General features: G+C 45.8%; 1 long non-coding RNA gene and 1 pseudogene across 1 annotated transcript in view; one reads left to right on the forward strand and one right to left on the reverse strand.

Annotated features, from left to right (window-relative positions):
• LOC149351974 (uncharacterized) overlaps positions 1 to 19,663 on the reverse strand; it is a 114,986-nt gene that overhangs the window by 28,364 nt on the left and 66,959 nt on the right. The gene's annotated exons all lie outside the window — the stretch shown is intronic.
• Positions 1 to 19,663, forward strand: part of LOC149351976 (chromosome-associated kinesin KIF4A-like) — a 60,866-nt pseudogene that overhangs the window by 5,730 nt on the left and 35,473 nt on the right.

Raw genomic sequence — 19,663 nt, forward strand, 5'->3', positions numbered from 1 at the left:
AATCGGCAGAGGAGGGGGAGCGTTTTACGGGAGGTTTGAAGATGCTTCTTTACTAAAGGCTTGCAAGTCAGTGGAGTTATGGCCAAACTAAGTTTTTTTGTGATCATTGATAAAGTAGTTGAAAAAGCGTCTTGAGACCTCCCGCAAAACACACTCACCCCCCTCCTTTGCCGAATCTTCACGGCTGACAAACTAGATGGGGCCACTGGGGCAACCATTCATTCATTACTAACAGCTTCTGATGTTTCGGCGTCGCCGTAGACGATGCGAATATCCCTCTTGTTTTGATCGGTTCAAGTACCCCAAACAAATATAGAATAAAACAATTCTGCCGACCAAATCTCATTTCTATGCGAAATTTTAGCTGGAAAAACTCACCAGTTAAGCTGAGAAAAGCATTGTTTCTCCGGGGATTGTCTTTCTCGTAGGTCCGATCGATCGAGCTTCGTGAAACTGCGATCGACTCAAGAAGCTGGCTTTCCCTCAGCACATCTCCGAATGTTAGCTTTCCCGCATGGATGTCAGACTGCTATTGGTGCTGCGCAAAGTGGGCAGACTAATGATGACGCGGATTCTCCACGATGCTTTTCTAAGAACTTTCAGGTGCTTGCCAACGTTTCGACAAGAGGACTCGTCTTCGCCCAGACGAAGACAAGTCGTCTTGTCGAAACATTGGCAAACACCCTGGGGCTTTCCCCTCCGTTGTTTGCCATGTGATTATCTAGACCCATCTCATCAACCTCTCTCTGCCATGGACTAGGAAATTTGGATGCAGCAAACGCTCTCTTCTTGACCGTCAGGTTCGTTATAAGTGGGCTCGACTCTATTAGTGACTTATGGCGGTCGCTTTCCTGGAAGAGATCTAATGGAGGCAATATTTTTGTCATTCGTCTACTGATTTATTTTATGTTCACTAAATTTACTTTTTCATCTGTAAGGTTTTTAGTCTGCATATTTGAGAAAACGACGGGTTGTTTTTAATGGTAGTCCGGCTTCAAAAAGTGCAGTTCCACCTTTGCCTCCCTGTGGTGCTTATGAGGTGCTGTTTTCGTGGTACTGCAGTTAAAATATTTCCCGCTAATATTAATTTTAGCAACCTGCATAGTGCCCTGTGCAACAAAAGAACAGTGGCATGGTAATTTTTTTCATCACAAGTGGCAACAGCAAGCATCGAATTGCGCATCAACCAAAATTTTACGGCTGAGTACACACTGTCTATTTCTGTTCAGTGTCTGTAGGCTGAAGTGACTTGATGCAGCTATGTGTATGAGAAATACGCTAAGCGTTGTTTAAACCTAAAAAGAGAATAGGCATTCTTTTTTGAAGGTGTCTGTTAGATAAAATAATTTATTATAACTTATATGTTAGAGATATTTTACAAGGGTGTAGTGGAAAAAACTGCATGGCATCGGTGGTGCCCAAACGCATGACCTTCCCATATAGCATGCAATGCTCTCCCAACTTAGCTAAGGTGGTGACCATCTCAGCTTTTGCTTTCGAATGCATTCATGTTGTGTGCAGTGTAATCTTGAGTATTCACCAGCGTCGCACCCAACTTGGCAGTGGACGACGCATATCCTGTGTTGTCCTTGGTTGCAATGACTGTTGGGTTTTTTTTTTTGCTTTGCGCACATATTCTGGCGGAACCCTTTTCCCATCGTCCTTGCTTGAACTAAGTGTACAATATGAAACGAGTTCATGCTCATGGACATCTTTGAAACCGTGAGTGCCTGCTCTGTGTTCTAGGAAGGAATTGCACGTTAATGTCCTACGGCCAAACTGGTTCCGGAAAGACTTATACCATGGGCACATGCTGCCTTTCGAGGAGTGCTGAGTCCAGTGAGGCAGTAGGAATTGTGCCCAGGGCGGCAAAAGACCTGTTCAAGTACATTGCAGCGTGCAATGAAAGAAATTTTCTTGTGCACGCTGCATTAATTGAAGTAAGTGTTTTTTGCAAGACATCAACGTAGAATTTTTTTACAGCACCCAGCGCATGCTTAATACAACCAAACAATCTTACGGGGAGAAATCGTTAAAGCTGTTCTGCCGAATGGGCGACTATGGTCTGTCCCTCCTCAGAGCCATACATAGAAAAAAGAACTTCTTCGGAATAGAAACTTCGTCACCGAGCGGGATTTCAACCTCTGCCGGAGCAGACAGAGCACCTTAGTCTCCGGATGGCTCAGACAATTCGGCTATTGCCACAGCATGCACCAGTCATCTCTTTGCAAAATACAAAACAATTGTGCGTCTTCAGCGCATTTCGGTAGATTATTGCGCATGTTAAAAACAAGACACGAACGCTTCATGGGCAGGAATTATTCATTTTAGACGTAAGCCCTCCGGGCACCAGGTGCACTAAAGTAGTTGAAAACGATACTAACTGGAGCTTCCTACCCCTGACTGGGAGCGAAACCACCAGTGGCAACAAGACCGAGCCATGCGTGAAGCCAAGTGCAATCGTGACAGACTTCATGGCCAACTGAGCACGAGCATCAGCTTCTCGCTGAATTATTCATGTCAAGCTGCAAGCTTAGCCATCGAAAATTTTTGTTTAGGCATCACTTGTTCATCACTCTGATTTGCATGCATGCATATCGCGTACGAAGTGACACCGCATGCTGTATCTTTTCAATTCATTGATTAGCATGTGAACATTCAAGTGTAGCTCTTCTTCATGTTGTCATTGGGCTTGATGTCCTGAAATAATTCTAAATGGAGGATGTTGCATCATGTTTCTTGCATGCAAACTGGCTTCTTGTGGATTTGATATACTGTTGCCAATTTCTTGCAGGTTTTTAAAGAGGACATTTTAGATCTTTTTGCAAATAAACGGCAGCCTTTGGCTATCCGGGAGGATCACACCGGCAAAATACACGTGAGGACCCACTCGTATATTCCACAGATCCATGCACAAACTGCTCGATTAATAGCTTGCAACTTGAATTTCATCTTAAGGAAAAGTCAGTACCTGGCTGAAGCAAGTTGCTCATATTTCGGGGCCGCGAACATGAGTGAAAAGATGGGGTTTGCTCATTCTACTGCACTCTCCAAGTGATGTGACTGAATTTTAGCGCAGCATGCAAAACATAACTCTGCTCTGCTTGTTTTGTGGCTTAATCTGTACATTTTCAAACTGTTGATGGCAAAGCGGGTTTCTCCTTATGCATCATTTTTTTTTTTTTGGTTTGGGCGGTGAGTTGTAGTTCAGTCTCTTGCTGCATTTATTTCTATTTTGCAGTTTTCACCCTGTTCACGAAGACTTCCTCATGCAACAAGTTTTCTTCTAACTTTTCTGTGTGCGCAGATTGCCGGGCTGACCCAACATAAAGTTAACACTGCTGACGAGATGATTAGACTTCTACAGATGGGCGTCGCCGGCCGGAGCACTGGTGCGACCGACATGAACGCACGCTCATCGCGATCGCACGCCATCTTCACGCTAACAGTAGAAGGCCGGGCGAGGGATAGCCCAGGCCAGGCCATGACGGTGGCCAAGTTGAACTTCGTGGATTTGGCAGGGTCTGAACGGGCGGAGAAGACAAAGGCCTTTGGCGAGAGATTCCTCGAAGGTCGGTCGCTGATGTTTCAAGGTTTTGAGCTGGTAGTTTTTGATGGGCGACTCCGCCGCCAGTGTACAGCTGCACGACTAGGCACAACAGCAATATGCTCAGTTGCCAAACTTCAGTGACAGATGGAAGTAATTGGCAGAAGAATAGGAAAGGCGCATTGCTGTCGCACTGCCTGCATAGCCAGTGGTTTAAAGCAATTTTTTTTTAATGAGCTAGCATTGCTGGACGCGGTGAGAGATTTCAGCAATGTGTGTGTGGTCCTTTTGCGTCACAAAAACAGAAAAAAGAAGATCCACGAGATGGATTCGAATCCAGGAATTCCTCATGGGAAGCAAGTATAGGGAACCTCATAGCCGTCTTGATGGATAGAGGTGAACACAGTCTGTGCAGCAAGGCACCAGAAAGGCAACACAAAGCAAATAAACGGCAAAATAAATTTCAAAAAGAAAAGTAATTAAAAACCACAAAATAATAAAACTAAAAAAGAAAAAAATGCAACAACAGAAGAATGATGCGGTGTAAACAAAGTGGGGGTGGCAGTTGCTTAGCAGTAGTTAAAAAGAAAGTGTTTGCAACGGCCAACGGAAGGTGTTAGCAAATAGCCAAGCACTCTTTAGTGTAGTCAACTGCTTGCAAGCGCATTCAAACCTTGCTCTTGCAGAGCATGATGGCCTGTCTTTTTTTTTACAATTTTTTTATATGCAGCTTATACTCTGCCAAGTCATCTCTGATAGCATTAGTTTTCGTACTTTTTGTAGCATTTTGTGTGTGTGTGCGTTCACGGCCAGCAGTCATATGTGACCGAGAGAGAAATGTATCATTTTACGATGTGCCTTACTGCATAGCTCGCTCATGTAGTCAGGAGTACGCCTGGCCCACGTAGCTTGTGTTGCAGAAGACTATGGCATCTCATCGCAAATAATCCCTTGTACACACCACGCATAGCAGTTTTAGTGCTTGATGTTGCCAGACCTAGCGCTTGTGATAATCATTTCCATCTTGTTCTTGGTCTTATGTCGTTTTTCTTTTTTTATCATTTAGTAAACACTAAGCTAGAATTTCTTTTCTATTTCTCAGCGCCAAAGGACGGCTTGACTTGTACTCCCAATTTGTTCACAGGAATTAAAATAAATGCCGGCCTGCTGTCCCTCGGTACCGTCATCTCTGCCCTGAGCAACGGAAGCAGGCATGTGCCGTACAGGAACTCCAAATTGACGAGGTTACTGCAAGGTGCGTACAGAAATTTCCTGTCTTGGCTGCTTTCTGGGTGTGTCTATACTGGAGTTGTGCATTTGGAATGTGGCACTTACTGTACGCTGTGCACAGCGCAATGCACACCTTTAAGATATTGTCTTCACTGACATCTCGTACTGTAGTGTATACAGCCTTGATGGCATCGGTATCCCTAGTACCTCAGTGAGCTGTCGCACGCTGCTTCTGTTTCCGAATCCTGAGTAGCATTTTATGCAGTGCATCAATTACAGCTGGTTGTGCACGCACCTAATCAAGAGGCAAATTCAGTGCTATTTTGAGCACATTTGTACACCTGCAGTCAAGTTAAGGAAACGCAGTAATCAGCAAAAAATTTCGGTTTCATCGTCATCTTGAGCAGTGCTCCCTTGATGCTAGGCAAATTATATTTTTGCCAAAATCTCATTCCATAAACTTTTCATGGTAGGTGTACTTGTACACCTCCTCTCTTGTGCCTCTAGTTCAAGATAAACTAGTGCCTTAGGGCATTTCAAGGCAACCAAACACCTCTGTCGGCAGTGTTATTAAAAAGAAATTGTCCGATGAAATATCCCAGTAAACGTCCCGACTGGTAGTGTATGTCTTAGCGCTCCAGTTACTATGATGCTATACTGTTTGTACCAGCTTCGTCTCTATGAATTCATCTGCGTGCTTTATAACATCCAGCCAAGGCAGCGCAATGTATTTTGAAGTAAGCGGTTTTAATATCGGTCAATTTGAAGTCCCATGCAATTCGTGGAATTTATGCTTTCCTGTAATTTCTTATGTAAATTTTAGCGAATATTTTGGGCTGACAGGCTGCACCGGCTCGCTTAAGTCGAAGGCTCGCAATGCTATAGGAGAATGTGCCCGAGTTCGCCGCGAACTCTAATACCCAAGTGCGTGTGGTAAAGCAGCGTTGCACCGTTCATAACAGGCGTGCAAACCCACTGATAGCAGCACAATGCTTAATCTTGCTCTTCAGTGCTCCACATACCATCACGCAGACAGCGGTGGCACTGAGACTTAGTGCCCGGCACGATGGCTTCACGCTGGCCGAAGCGACCTTGTGCAGTTGAGTTTACCTGACCACCATTTGGCAGTGTTCGCTGATCGAAACCCACCGATACAAAATACACTGCACAATGACCGATTTGGCTGGATGGACTGCGCGCAATCTTCTTGTTGCTGCTCTTCAGCTAACTGCCCTTTTGTGCATGCGCCCAGCTCCGTTGAACCACTAAACTTGGATATCTGACCTTGGGCTGCACTCTTGAATGCGCTGAGAACATTGTACAGAAGTATCGACGAATGGCGAAGAGCTTTGTCGTTAACCACTTACACCCAGAGAGATGAGCGACTGTTCTGGAAACATCGAAACTGGCGTGATCGAATTTCAGGCAGCCAGCAGTGACGTGGCAACCATGACGAGTCCAAACAAGCTCCCACTGTGGAGCCCTTAACTGCCGCATATTGACTACAGCTTAGTTGAGTGCAATGGTAGCGAGCATTAGTATGTCCTGTGTGTGTCCTGTGTGTGGTAGTATGTCCTGTGTGGACACCCTAGCGGGTGTCCTGTGTGTGTGTATCTTGGTGTTGTGTCTGTTTCTTACCGCTAAGAATATGATTTATTAACTTAAGTTTCTGGATAATTGAGACTGTACAATTTTGTCGATCCATGCTTCTTTGGAGTCTGTGCAAAATATAGCCTGTTGATTCGAACGTTAATTGGTTGCGCCACCGATGAATTCAACTACACACCTGGGCGGCCTGGGCATGCGGCGAACAAAGAAATGCTCGCGCAAAGCTGCGTTGCCTCTTTGGAGATGTGGAGAGTGTACAACTGGTGTGCGAGGTGGGAGGCACTTAAATGTGTTAGCGGCGGCAGGGTGACTGCAACTTCGCAAGACTTCAGAGATTTGTACCCGCCTGTTGCTTGTGTTGCTTGTAAACGCCGATTTCGAAGGCTTCGGTAGCTTTTGTTATTGAGCGATTGATGGCGTGAGCACCGGCGAGATACAGAAAAATCAGGTCCGTCCAGGCATGTTGCAGCGTCTCCGGAACTCTGAACCTGAAACCACGTAGTTGTACATGAAACTATGACATGCATGAAATGAACGATTTGGAGCTTTTGCTGGTGCTTTTTGCGCGTTTTTTTTCCGGTCCCTTGGTGTCACATTCCGCGCGAGATTGGTTGCAGCCATAGCGGCCAACCTACACAGTGTGCCACGGCGCAGTGGTTTAGAAATATCGTCTGCTTGCGATAACTATCCTGCCAAAATGCTCCAAGAGCGGTGAAGTCAACGCTAGTGCGCTATCGAATTAGGTTGCCACCAAAAATCGCGCTCATTGGTTTGGCAGTTTGCGACTTCGAGTCAGAAGGCAGGAAAATCGGGCAACGTACGTGCAGCCGTCCTGGCGACTTTCGCTTTTCGACCTAAAAAGTCCTGCATCGGCCGCCAACCGCAAGTTCGCATTTGCAAATCGCGGGGGTTGCGCTATCATTTTGGTAGAAAAGCGGCAGTCGCATGACGGTCACAAGCTGATCGATTTTGCTCACAGGCGGTCGCACACCCTTCGCGCCTCTGGTGCGGCCCCCCGCTGCTTAAGTTGAGACACACCAAACGATGCCTGCCTCTTCTTCAGTTTTAAAGGCAAAAAAAAAGAGGCCTTTGGAATAAGTCCGGGCTTTAGAACAGAAGGTGTTGGCCGTTGCCTTCCATGAAAAAGAAAAGCAAAAGATGATGACTGAATATTTCAGAACAATAAAATAGAGTAATATCACTACCCGACTGCTTCAAGATCACAGTGTAGCGCATCTTCTGCACTGTACACTCTGCATTGCACTCTCCTAAAAGGGTGTAAAATATGCTCGTCGCACCCATAGTAAAGGTGGATAGTTGCAGTGGTACCGTTTTTCTGACTACCCAAACGGGTGCAAAATGTGCTCATTGCACTCACAATAAGGGTGCGATCGTTAGCCACATATTTTTGCCACATATGCCACATATGTCACATATTTTTGCCAGCGGAACATGAACAGGTATCAGCTTGACTGGAATGAACCATACAAAGCTACTAAGGGGACCGAGTTCAACACAAAAGACACCACTGTTGCGCGCAATACTTACTTCCTATAACGCGCATACTTTCTCCAAGTTTATATATGCCATTTCAGCGAGCCCCTATTTGGAGTCAGTGATGCTTATCCCTTTAGCTAAAATATTTCAGTTAATTATCATATTACGGGGCCGCAAATCAGTCATAGCTGCTCGCATTAAGGCTGCAGCTGCCATTTAATGGAAAGCTGGAATAACTCACATCATTTCAAAAGCACGATTGATTGAACTACTGCAATGTTCTTCGACAAGTCAAAGAACACCCGTAATCCATTACGCATCCTTGCACCCGAAGGAGCTACAGTACCCTTGTAACCGCGCACCTTTGAAGGGCGCGTGGGTGCATTTAAGGCGCTAACGTGCTCAGCGCACCCTTTTAAAAAAACAAGAAAAAATCAGGGTGTCGAAAGGATGGAGTCATTAGCGCTACACCTTTAAGGGTGCAAATTTTTTTTGCTGTACATTCACTTTCATTAGCCTCGAACTTCAATTAATTCGGACTGTGTTGGCCTCTGTTGGCGTTCCTTTGGAACTAAAATTAATGAGATTTTATGAAGTTTGGAAACCTGCTTAATCTTTTAAAGGCCTTAATTGAGCTCACTTGGTTCCAAAACCAAAACTGCTGTATTTTGGCTTCTGACGAACCTGTTTTGTCGAGTACATCTTGGAGCATTTAGCAGGGTTTTTGACGGAGCACATAAAATAGCTTCATAGTCATCATTGGATGCAAAAGATGGCGGTATAGGTTCTAAAAAATGCCAATACACGTCGAAATTGTGACTTCCCGCAGAAGAACCAGTGTGATGTGAGCTGTGAAATGGTGGGAAGATTATGTGATCCTGGCACTCCATGCATGCAGTCCTATGCTGAGGTTGATGTGTGGAAAGTTATATTTTTATCATTCTGGCATGAATGATTACCTTGTGTGTTTCCCTTGAAGTTCTTGAGACCGGTCAGCAATATTCAAATTATTTTGACTTTCCCACAAAGTGGTCCAATGCTCGTGATGTGGCCAATAAAGCTTGTTTTACTACGATTACACAGTACTTGTCTTGCTTTACATTCTTAGAGAGGCATAGTTTGCAGAATCGTTACTCCAACTTTTGTGGTCAGAAGCACTGACCATTCAGGGTTCATTTAAAGTATTTTTCATGGTCCGACGGGCTTCGAATTGGCCAAAGTTCTACTGTGTTTCATATGCTCGTGCTCTGTGCAGCTTAATTTCTGCAGGTGACACTACATTTTGTTTACATCAACTTTCTTAAAATCTGTCACTTCCTAGAATTTGATTTCCTCCCCATGCTTATTATTTTTTTTCTCAGACTCGCTGGGGGGCAGCAGCCACACGCTGATGATTGCGTGCATTAGCCCGGCGGAGAGCAACCTGGAGGAGACGTTGAGCACCTTGCGCTACGCAGAGAGGGCCAAGAAAATCGTGAACAAGCCGGTGGTAAACGTCGACCCAACCCAGGCAGAAATCGCCAGTCTCCGCCAGCAGGTGGGCTCCTCTTCGCAATGCAAGTATAGGTCACAGTACAGCAAACAACATCCGTGGTACTTGGAAAACTTGCATCGATCGCCACTCTGCAATCATCGTATTGACAAAAATGAAACGAGTTTTTTTTTTCCTTAGTCCATCGATTTGGGAACGCATCATGCGTTATATTCGAAACCAAGATACGAATATAGTGGGTTTTTTTCCCCCGCTACTTCAATTATAGCTACAGCGAGCTTCCCCAACTGACTTGCGAGTTGCTAGAAGTCAACTTTTCGGCATTGGGGTGGCGAAGGTGGCGAGGGCCGGCGAGAAAGAGAAGGCACTGGAAGAGATGAGTGAGTTAGAGAAAAGAAAGAACTGTGAATGGGCACCGGGAGTAGGCAGCACGAAGCGTGAAGCAGCGGTGGCATTGCAGTGATGGCCGCTGCTACTGCATGGTAGTGTGCCTTCACCAACGCGTCGAAGGCTTTGCTGCACTCTTTGACGTCGTACGCATTTCTGCATGATTTTTGGTCTCGTCAGTAATATTAATGCATCTGTTGCTTTCATATTTTTGTGTGCCGTCTCCGTTTTTGCAGAGCCCTCGGCTGTAGCTGGCTTGAATAGGCTGATGTTGTGTAATACAGTTAAGCCTTGATTTAACGAAGTTTCTGGAATCAGCAGTTTGCATTGTAACACTGAAACTTCGCTGGTTCTAAATTCGTATTCTAGCATGCTAAGGATCCTCCAGAGCATTTTGCAGATCTCTCAGAGAGAAAAACATCATTTGCGGTGAAAACGGTCCTTTCCTTCTGCTCTTCCTTCGCCGTCAACAACAGGTTTACCCGTCATTCGTATGCCCACTAGGACTGCATGTGTTCGTGTTGTGAGCTCGCGAGCCACCTCTGCATGTCTATCACGCTGAGCATTTGGCAGATGACGGGGATGACTAGACTGTCTTGAGGTTTCATTCTGCTGTCGTCCCCCTCATGCGAATGCCCGAGCACTGCCGACACGACAGACTCCGCCGCAGCCATGTCAGCTACCCCAATGCCACCTTCCTTTTGCGTACTTTATTTTGGGACTGTAATTGATTGTAGCCGACTTTCGCTACGCAGCCAGTCATTATTAATTTAATTTGTTCGGTTTTTTAGAGGTCATTCAGCTGCATACTATTGTATGCATGCATGTTAGGCAAGGAGGAAAAGAATTGAGGATGTGGAAGGTTTCTCAGCGCTCGTAGAACGCCAACTATTCAAGACTGAGAGTGCCTGCCCTAAAGAATTCAATATATTCACTTTGCAATTACTCAAAGCGTGCTGTGCGATGTCAGTGCACGTTAAAGATCCACAGGTGGTCGAAACTATTCTAGACGGTCCTCCATTACGGCACCTCTTTTTTCCGTTCTTCTTTCACGCCTTCCTTTATCCCTTCCCTTGCGGCGCTGTTCGGGTGTCCACTGAGATATGTGAGACAGTTAATTACTTCCCCGCTACCTATCCTCAAAAAACAATTTTCAATTTTCGATTCATATTCACCCCGAAGAAATATAGTCTAACTGCATCAACCTGGCAAAGGGCTCAGCCACCTTGCAGTGCACCTAGGGGTTGGACATTTCGGTTGAAACCGAAATAAACCGATAAATACACCCCGATTTCAGTTTTAGAAATTCGGTTTCAATCGAAAAAGGTCAGTATATTTTTGGCGCGCAAGGCATAGATAGCTGGCTGTTGAATGCACGTTGCGCTCAGCCAAAGCTGAAATTAAGTAAGCAGGAAGCGAGGGGCATGGAGCGACGATGATGTTGTTGAATAAGCAGCGTAGGTGTGTGACTTGAGGTGTGACTCTGCTAGTTTATACCCCTCTGACGACCGAGAGGCAGCCGCTAATCCCCACCTGCTCACTGCCATCACCTGCTTAGAGCAGCTATTCGGTTAGGCAAGTTAATCAACTGCATGCAGGACATTGACACAGAACCGTGCATCGGCGTCACGAAAAGGCAAGCTCTGGCTACCGCGAAAATTGGGCGCCAGTTCCATCACTGCAATCAACACAGAGACCACGTGATGCCCCGCCCTTGCGCTCAACTCAGTGTGACAACTCAACATTAATACGTCAACCTAGACCTTAGAAGAAAATTTCAACTTGCGTTTTTGCCTGGCCGCTACCTCGTATAACTTGAGTTACTATTTTAATGACGACAGCAATTTATTCTAGAAGCACAGCTTTAAGTAATCACATTTGCACGCTAATTAATGGTTAATAAATTGTCCACGATGACAAAAACACAGAGACAGACGTCAAATGGCCTTTGACCACGCAGTATTGCCGCATTATATTAGCGAAAAAGTCAGTATTTCATTCGTCGAAATAATATTCGGCGAAAAAAACCGAAACTTACGTTGTGGAATAAAAACCGATAAAGTGCGCCGAATTATGAAAAAATAAAACCCGAAAAGTCGAACCCCCAAGTATACCATATTCACACGTATATAATATGAGCACTGATATAACACAATGGGGAAGTTTGAGACCGTGAAAATGTTCGACAGACGTTTGAGCCAGGGGACCTTCAGTACATTGTCAATGCCCCGTTAAAAATCAGCTAGCTGGCACTTGCATGGTTCCACATGATTCAAGAAATGATGGCTGCATGTGAATCATTAGATGTACTGTGGCGTACACTATGCACTTGTTAGAGTAGTGGAGATAAAGCACCACTTGGATTGGCTGGGCCACATGGAAAGCAGGCAGGTAAACAGAGCTTTATTGGATTCTTGTAATAATGGAGGCATAAGGCATAGCAAGAGAGTCGAATCTTCCGTGCTCGGCTATTGGGCAATGCAGGATTCCAAAACTAGGTGTTATGCGATTGGAGGGTATTGTGGACTGATCTGCGAGTATAGATTACTTCTGCAGTTGTCGGGGTATCCTCAGTAGTTGGCTCATTGTGGTTGAAAATTTTTGAGCGCCCCTAAGTCACTTGCCCTATGCGAATTGGTTCAACATGCGTTTGCTTGCTCGCAATGTTTTGCAGCTTCAGGAGGCGAAGACTGAGCTAATGCGATGGCGACAAGCGACGCCTGGTGGAGCCGAGGACGAAGAAATCAAGGAGGAGTTGGCGTGGGTGCTCTCGCGCAACACGCAACTGGAGAACGAAAACCAGCGCTTGACAACTGAACTGCATCAGGCGCTGGGCCAATTAAGGAAACAATCAGAGCGCCTGATCCTTGTGAGTGCCCTGTTGCGCAGGGGTTCCTAAGCTGGGTTCCACACATCCCTCGGTTTCCTTAGACTTGCTTTCTGGGTTCCCCGAGCCCCTAGATTCCTGTGCACCTCAACCCTCACCTTTCCTTTTATCCACTGCATTTTGGTGGTAACCGTACTTCTGTTGCTTATAGCAGACTGTTACGCTCATATTTAATTGAAGAACCATGCACCTGCATACTCTTTTCTGCATGAAGGTTAAGCAGGAAGGGATGGAAGCAAAGACACATGGGGTTCTTTGGTGCCTCTTGAAGGTTTTGAGCTCCCCTGGGGCTAAAAAGGTTGAAAACTCCTGTTGTAGAGTCTAGCCTTTATTTACACTCGACTATAGAAAAAAATTCAACTCTAAGAAGATAGAATTAAGGTTTATTTAAATTAATGGGAGGCTTCTTTAATACTCTTCATGTAGAAGGAGCAAAGCATCAGTTTGAGTACACTGGCAGATCGATGTAATGACTGTCCATTATGCGTAGATTCCAGTTATATATTTCATTAGTGGCTAGGATGGTACAAACGTTTACTCAGGACTATATTGTTGGTGCACACCTAAAGCAAAGTGGAGGCTGCTTTTTCAGGCTGCAGAGAAATGGTGTGAAATCATAGTACAGACACAGCCACCTGCTGCGGCGGTGCGACAACGGTTCCAGAGAAGTCTGTATAGAAGGACATGCCGCTGGCATGCTCGTACTACGCTCCGCAAAGCATCTTCGAAGTGTCGGAGCAGCTATGTTTCTGGCTTGTCGTCCAAATTGCCACTTCAGAGGCGCTTGTGACGTCTACTTAGGGATGGGAGCGCACGAGCACCTAGTCCAAAGCCGCCTCTTCGATGCCGAAAAGCCTGGCTGCGCGAAGAACTAATTCTCGCAAAACAAAAGCGTTCGCTTTTGTAACGCGCGGGAAGATGACTAAGGTTTGAAAGCTAGGGTAGCGGACGCGTTTATTACGCGAATGCGCAGATTTTCGATTATACGACGCCCGGGTTATACGACGGTTTCACGCGGTCCCCCAAAAGTCGTACAATTGCAATATGATTTGTCATGCACCGCAGTTACTTCGCTAGATCTCATGGTAAGCCTTATTTCTTTGTAGCTCTTCCCTTGGGACATGCCAGTGATTGTTCTCCACCATTCTTATTTGCCGGCGAACTTTAAAAGCGTGCTCATTATTCATGCTGCATGTAGTGCCTTGTGCTTTTTGTGACTGCTGCGATGTATCTAATTCCTTTATTTTCTTTCAGAACGACCAAGCAATCCAAGAAATGAAGCAGCTGGTCGAGCAGCTATCTGAAAAAATTGAGTAAGCACCCCACTTATGCTTGTTGGCTCTGCGCAATGTCTGATACAAACAGGGAAAAATATGTTAACTGAATTCATGTGCAGCAGTTTCAACTACATCCAGGCTCATGCTGTAATGCAGTACTGTTCCCTATATTTGCCTTTCTTTATCCTTCCTTTCCATTCCTGTTTGTTGTCCAGTCTTGCATGTTTGTGAATTTTGGTAAAATGCCTATTACGTGAAATCCAGTCCACAAACATGGGATAGAGCATGTCGATGTGTACTTGAATCCCTCCGCGCGCGATGTGAGTACTAGCCCAAGAGTGGGCTGGCTTCTTTACAAGTCCCAGTGACATACGAAGACCCACGCAGAGACCCACTGCATGGGTTTCTGCGTGGGTGGTGAAGAGAGACCCACTGCGGTGTTCAGGGCTGTAACACACATCCGTTAGCAGGCGGGGTTTCGTAGGAGTTGAAAGGGAACAGCCCAATCTTCCCTCCAGAAAGCGCGAATACCCGCAAGCGAGACAGGAGCTCTTGACAGAGAGCCGTGATGAAACAGTCCTGATGAAAATATTTGACTGCATTCAGTACCACATCTGCATGCCCCAACATCATTCTGATGTTTGTGTGTACAGTTTCATGCCATTGGCGACATTCATATCGGCAGTGTTTGAGGGCAGTACAGCGGTGCCTTGAGTGAAATAAAAAGCCCTCCCTGCACATGTGCCCGTCATGCCCAATGTATGGCGAAAAACTCCTGATTTGTCGGAAATTCTTGCATATCCTTTCAATAGGGGTCTGAGAATATTTGAAATTTTCAATACAAATGTAATATGCTTTTCGGACCGTATTCAAACTGGAGAAATTGATATTTGGAAATTTTCCAATATTCGGAAATTCTCCAATACTTGCAAGCGATCGTATACTGCACCGACAGTCATAAATTCGACCGTGGGCAAACCACAACATCGGTACAATTAATCCAGCAATGGAGTTTAAAGTTCCAGGAAAACAATACAAAGGTCGTGTTTCCCCTTCTTCTCTGCCGTGTATCCCGTGGACCGATCGCACTCCGGCGCCACTAGACTCAACCTCGTGCAAAATTCCGCAAGCGGGCTTTCCCACATACCACACATGCTGCGTACAAGGTGGTCACGACCCGCTTCGAACAAGCGCTGCGTGAAAGTGCGATTTTTTTTATCCTTCTCTGATATGTTACATACTTAATGCCCACACCCATGGCATTTGTCCTGTCCCCTTCATATCTCTCTGAGCGTGACCTCCGCCATCTTGTTTTGGTGAACTATGCTATGCGGGAAAGCCCACTTGCGGAATTTTGCGGCAGGCTCCCGAAGCGGTGAGTCGAGGTGTCCTAACAGGACAAGGGACCTCGTAAAGATCCCGCCTATTGCGTGGTTCATTGCAACACGCGCACCTCTTAAGTATGCCAGCGTGACAACGATCGAAGGGCCATTGTCGCTAGGCGCAAAAATAGCCTGGCCGCGTAGTTTTGGTTTCTGAGCTTTGCCACTCGCCCGCTGCGACGGCAGCTCGGCCCGCGCATTCGCCGGTAGTCCGGTCCCAGCACCGGGACGCTTTCGAACGACGACTGGCGCGTCGCTGGTCATTTCTTATTCCTTTTTAGAAGCAGTGTTGGCGTTCCGGCACTAATGTGTGTTGCCCCCTTGATTACATTCTCGTCATTCTTCCAGCAAGCCGAAATTGGGCGCTCATAACGCGCTTATAGGGGTTTGCGCCATAGGGCCGTCTCACAAGGCTTTACCGCATTGTGGGATTTTCGGCTGTTCGTTTTTTTTTTTCTCAAGGGCCGCAGGGCATTTCACAAATCTACCTTCGGATAACACCAGCATTTCTTCCACTCCCTTCCACTGCGAATTAATGTTTTACTAGCCGTGTTATTTTTTGTTGCCAGTCTTGTCATTTTATGAATTTCATTTTGCGTGACAACATTAAAGGTTGGATACTGTTATAGCATCTAATCAAACAGTATACATTTCTGTGCACACCGTATAGTTTACACGGTACTGCATCGGTATAGTTTTGTTTTTTCAGTTGCAAAGACCACACACTATTTTGAAAAGAAAAAAAAAAGTAACGGCAACATTTGCTTGTTTATCATGGGCTTAAATATTATTTTTGCATTGAACAGATATTCAGTTTAATATTAGAAGGCATTTTTTCTTCATATTCGTATTCGATTCATATTTGACAATTTCGATATTCGCGCACTCCTACTTTTCAGCGATGCCTAAATTATTGTGATGCCATCGAAACAGAAGACAGGGCAGTCGGCTTTGGAAAGAAAAATGGCACGGGTAATGTTAAGGATACAGGAAAAGAACAGCATGTGCTAGGGAACGAACACACACACACAAAAATGAATGATATCGTAGCTGCAATCAAAAAGAGGAAGTGAGTATTATACAGCCCATGGGCAATTACGGTTGCCGAGAGATTTGAAGAGAAAACAGCAGGGGATAATGCAGTCTGCCGGGGAGGCTCAATAAGGAATAGAGGCTGAAGGAGATCAGTCAGAACGGTCCATGTCCTGCAATAAATATAAGAGCATGCTGACAGTGACATTGATGACGCTGCCAGTGAAAAAGTTTCTATGTTGCCTTTTGTGGTCTGACACCTGTGGTGCTGCTATGAATACTGGTAAAACTGCGTGCGCACGTGCACATGTCCTCCTCAATCCACTGTTAACACGAACACTGCATTGCCCTGTTTCATACCACTGCACTCCGTGACAACTTATCTTGGTAATGAAGGGAAAGCTACAAGGGCAGAGCCTCCGTAACTCACACTCCGCCAAACAGTTTGGCCACACGAGCGGCGTGTCTGACCACCGGGCACGTTGTTTGCTGCCCTGTTTGCTTTTCTCTGTTGCTCGTGTAGCTGGCGCAATCTATGCAAGCTTCTTGTAATGACTTGCGTAAAAGAATCATTGTAATCAAGGAAACTTGTTTTGCCACGACTTTGGGCCGGTTAAAATTGGCTGCTATGTTAAAAATATGCCGTAAACAATGAGTATTGCCAATATACTTCTATGTTTTCAAAGAAAACTATTAAGTGTAACTAGGGACTATATTCTGCTGCGTAGGACGAGAGGGCTTGTTTCGGCTGTGCAACTTTGGCTCCATTACCAAGAAAAGCTATAGCGGAGTGCATAGCCTTCGCCCTGACGTAATTTTTGCAGGTTTGGTAGGGGCGTGAAAGTATTGTGGCTTTGTGATTTCAATAATAATAATAATAATAATAATAATAATAATAATAATAATAATAATAATAATAATAATAATAATAATAATAATAATAATAATAATAATAATAATAATAATAATAATAATAATAAGTGAATAATAAAGTGAACAATACTTATCATACAGTTTTTAAAACACAAGATCATTGCATGCAAAAAAGAGCATTGAAGCTCTGTCACTCATTGAAGCCGTGTCAACTTTGCGCAAAAATGGCTATTGGAAATTGGAGTTGAGCTACATGCAGTGCAGACGTATTTGTGGGGTGTGAGACCTATTTGTGCGACCTCCGACTGCTGCTCATAACTGCAGTTGCGTCGTTGAGCAGCTGTTGCTTTTCGGCGGCGACTGCATGGACACACACGCACCGCGTGGCTAAAGGCCCTGAAACTTCGTAAAGCAGCAACATCTACTCTCCCTACTCCGTTTCTCTCTCTCCTGCAAGCGTCGCTTCTGCACGATAGGTGGCGTCCAACGCATGCCTGGGGTAGAGTTACTTTTGGTAGCATATGCAGTAACTCTAGCCTGGGGAGGGGCAGACGGCGGCGCATAGCATGAGGGTAGGGTCGGGGTGCGCCAGATGTCGGGCTGACCAGCCCGACCCCACCGCGTTTACATGAACCCGTTTTCTGTCGGGCAGAGATCGTCGCCACCCCTAGCGTCACGCAAGCAAACCACATGCATGCTAGAGGAGGATGAACGCCCAGACGAAAAGTTCCCTTTCCCTACTGCTGCTCTTTCCGGTCGGTTGGTTCGCCCGTACACGAGCGCGCTCTCATCGAGGCCGGCAGCAGCTGGCTTTGATTTCCAGTGGGTGAGGAGGCAGAAGAGGCGCTAAGCCGATGCGGCAGCGTATACATGTTCCTTCCAACCGGGTCGGGCAGAGCCAACCAACCCCTGCAGCCGGGCTGGCCCAGCTCGACTCGACGGTCCCTTAGCTCGCCCTCTAGCGTATACATGAGTCCGACTACCGGTTATCGGCCCGACAGCCTACTTAACCCGACTTTTGTCGGGCTCATGTAAACGCCCAGCATGTGTCTCGTACTAGCTTCCCATCGTGCTCGCGCCGTCACGCTTAATTAGCAAATTTCACACAGAGAAGAGCGGCTACAGCAGCTGCAGTTCAGCTCGGACTCGTCCCATGGAAGTCGAGGGAGCCACACATCTTCAGATCGAGGCACGCTGCCATGCCAGTTCCGTCGCGTGCGCAGACCCCTGACTGGTCTGCGCTGCTCAGAAACGTTATTCGCTCTAGATGAATACTTCGAGATTCGAATGCCAAATATTCGGTTTGATTGAATATTGAATACTCTACTATTTTACTGAATATACGATATTGTCAAATATTCGCGCAGCCCTAGGGTTTGGGTCTTGGTAAATATCCTTCATTAAAAGTCTGATAGTGCTTGTTTATTCGAGGTGCACCCCAACGAGATTTATTTTGACCAAATGTTGATGTATTTGCATCTGTGTATAAACATCTGTGTATCTAAGCTGGGCTACGAATCGCAAGAGGAACTTTATTGCTTCTGTCTGTGAAGTTATTGGCCAACAGTCATTTTTCGCATTACAAATGCGAGTTTCGGGTGGGCAGCTGCTTTGCAGAGACTGTTATCACTACGAAAAATGCAGTGTGTGCTCATCTGCATCCAACCAACAGATCTTCCGCTTTGGCCGACAAGGAACAAACCAGCACCCTCCTGGATCACCTCAAAACATCTATGCTGGAACTTTTCGTGAGTTCTGCATGCTATTATTGTTTTGGTGTATTTACTTTCTGATACATGAATTACTCGCAGAACCCTACAGGATGACGTTCCCGAGGAGGAACGCTTCCATGAATGAAATTTGGCTCCAGTAGTGCGTGAGTGTGTGTGTGTGTGTGTGTGTGTGTGTGTGTGTGTGTGTGTGTGTGTGTGTGTGTGTGTGTGTGTGTGTGTGTGTGTGTGTGTGTGTGTGTGTGTGTGTGTGTGTGTGTGTGTGTGTGTGCGTGCGTGTGTGTGTGTGTGCGTGCGTGCGTGCGTGCGTGCGTGCGTGTGTTCTATTTTAAATACTTTTCTGTTATTAACTTGCGGCTCGCAGTGTCCTTAAGAATGAAGCCTTGCCATTAGCCTCCCCTTCTATCATAGAGGGATGAAGACTGCATTTGCATGTCTGCATCATCGGAAAGGAAATGGGAGAGAAGAAAAGTGCACACCTGTGTGGTCTTTTGAGCACTTGGAGCATTATACCTGCCTTGCATCATACTCAGTATTGCTAGCATACCGTAAGCTAAGATACCAAAAGCATGAGGCAGATTAGCAGCCTTGGCAGGAGGTGGTATGTCTTGTTTTTTGAAAGGTGGATGGTTGTCGATCGAGAGGTTAAGAGGCTTATTGAAGCGTGCCGCATGTGATTAAGAAGAAAGCCCTTGCTGAGCATTATGGGCAAGATTTGCCC

This window comes from Amblyomma mixtum, chromosome 3 (genome assembly GCF_055824585.1).
Source record: "Amblyomma mixtum isolate Tamu chromosome 3, ASM5582458v1, whole genome shotgun sequence".
In the NCBI taxonomy this organism is placed as follows: Eukaryota; Metazoa; Arthropoda; class Arachnida; order Ixodida; family Ixodidae; genus Amblyomma; species Amblyomma mixtum.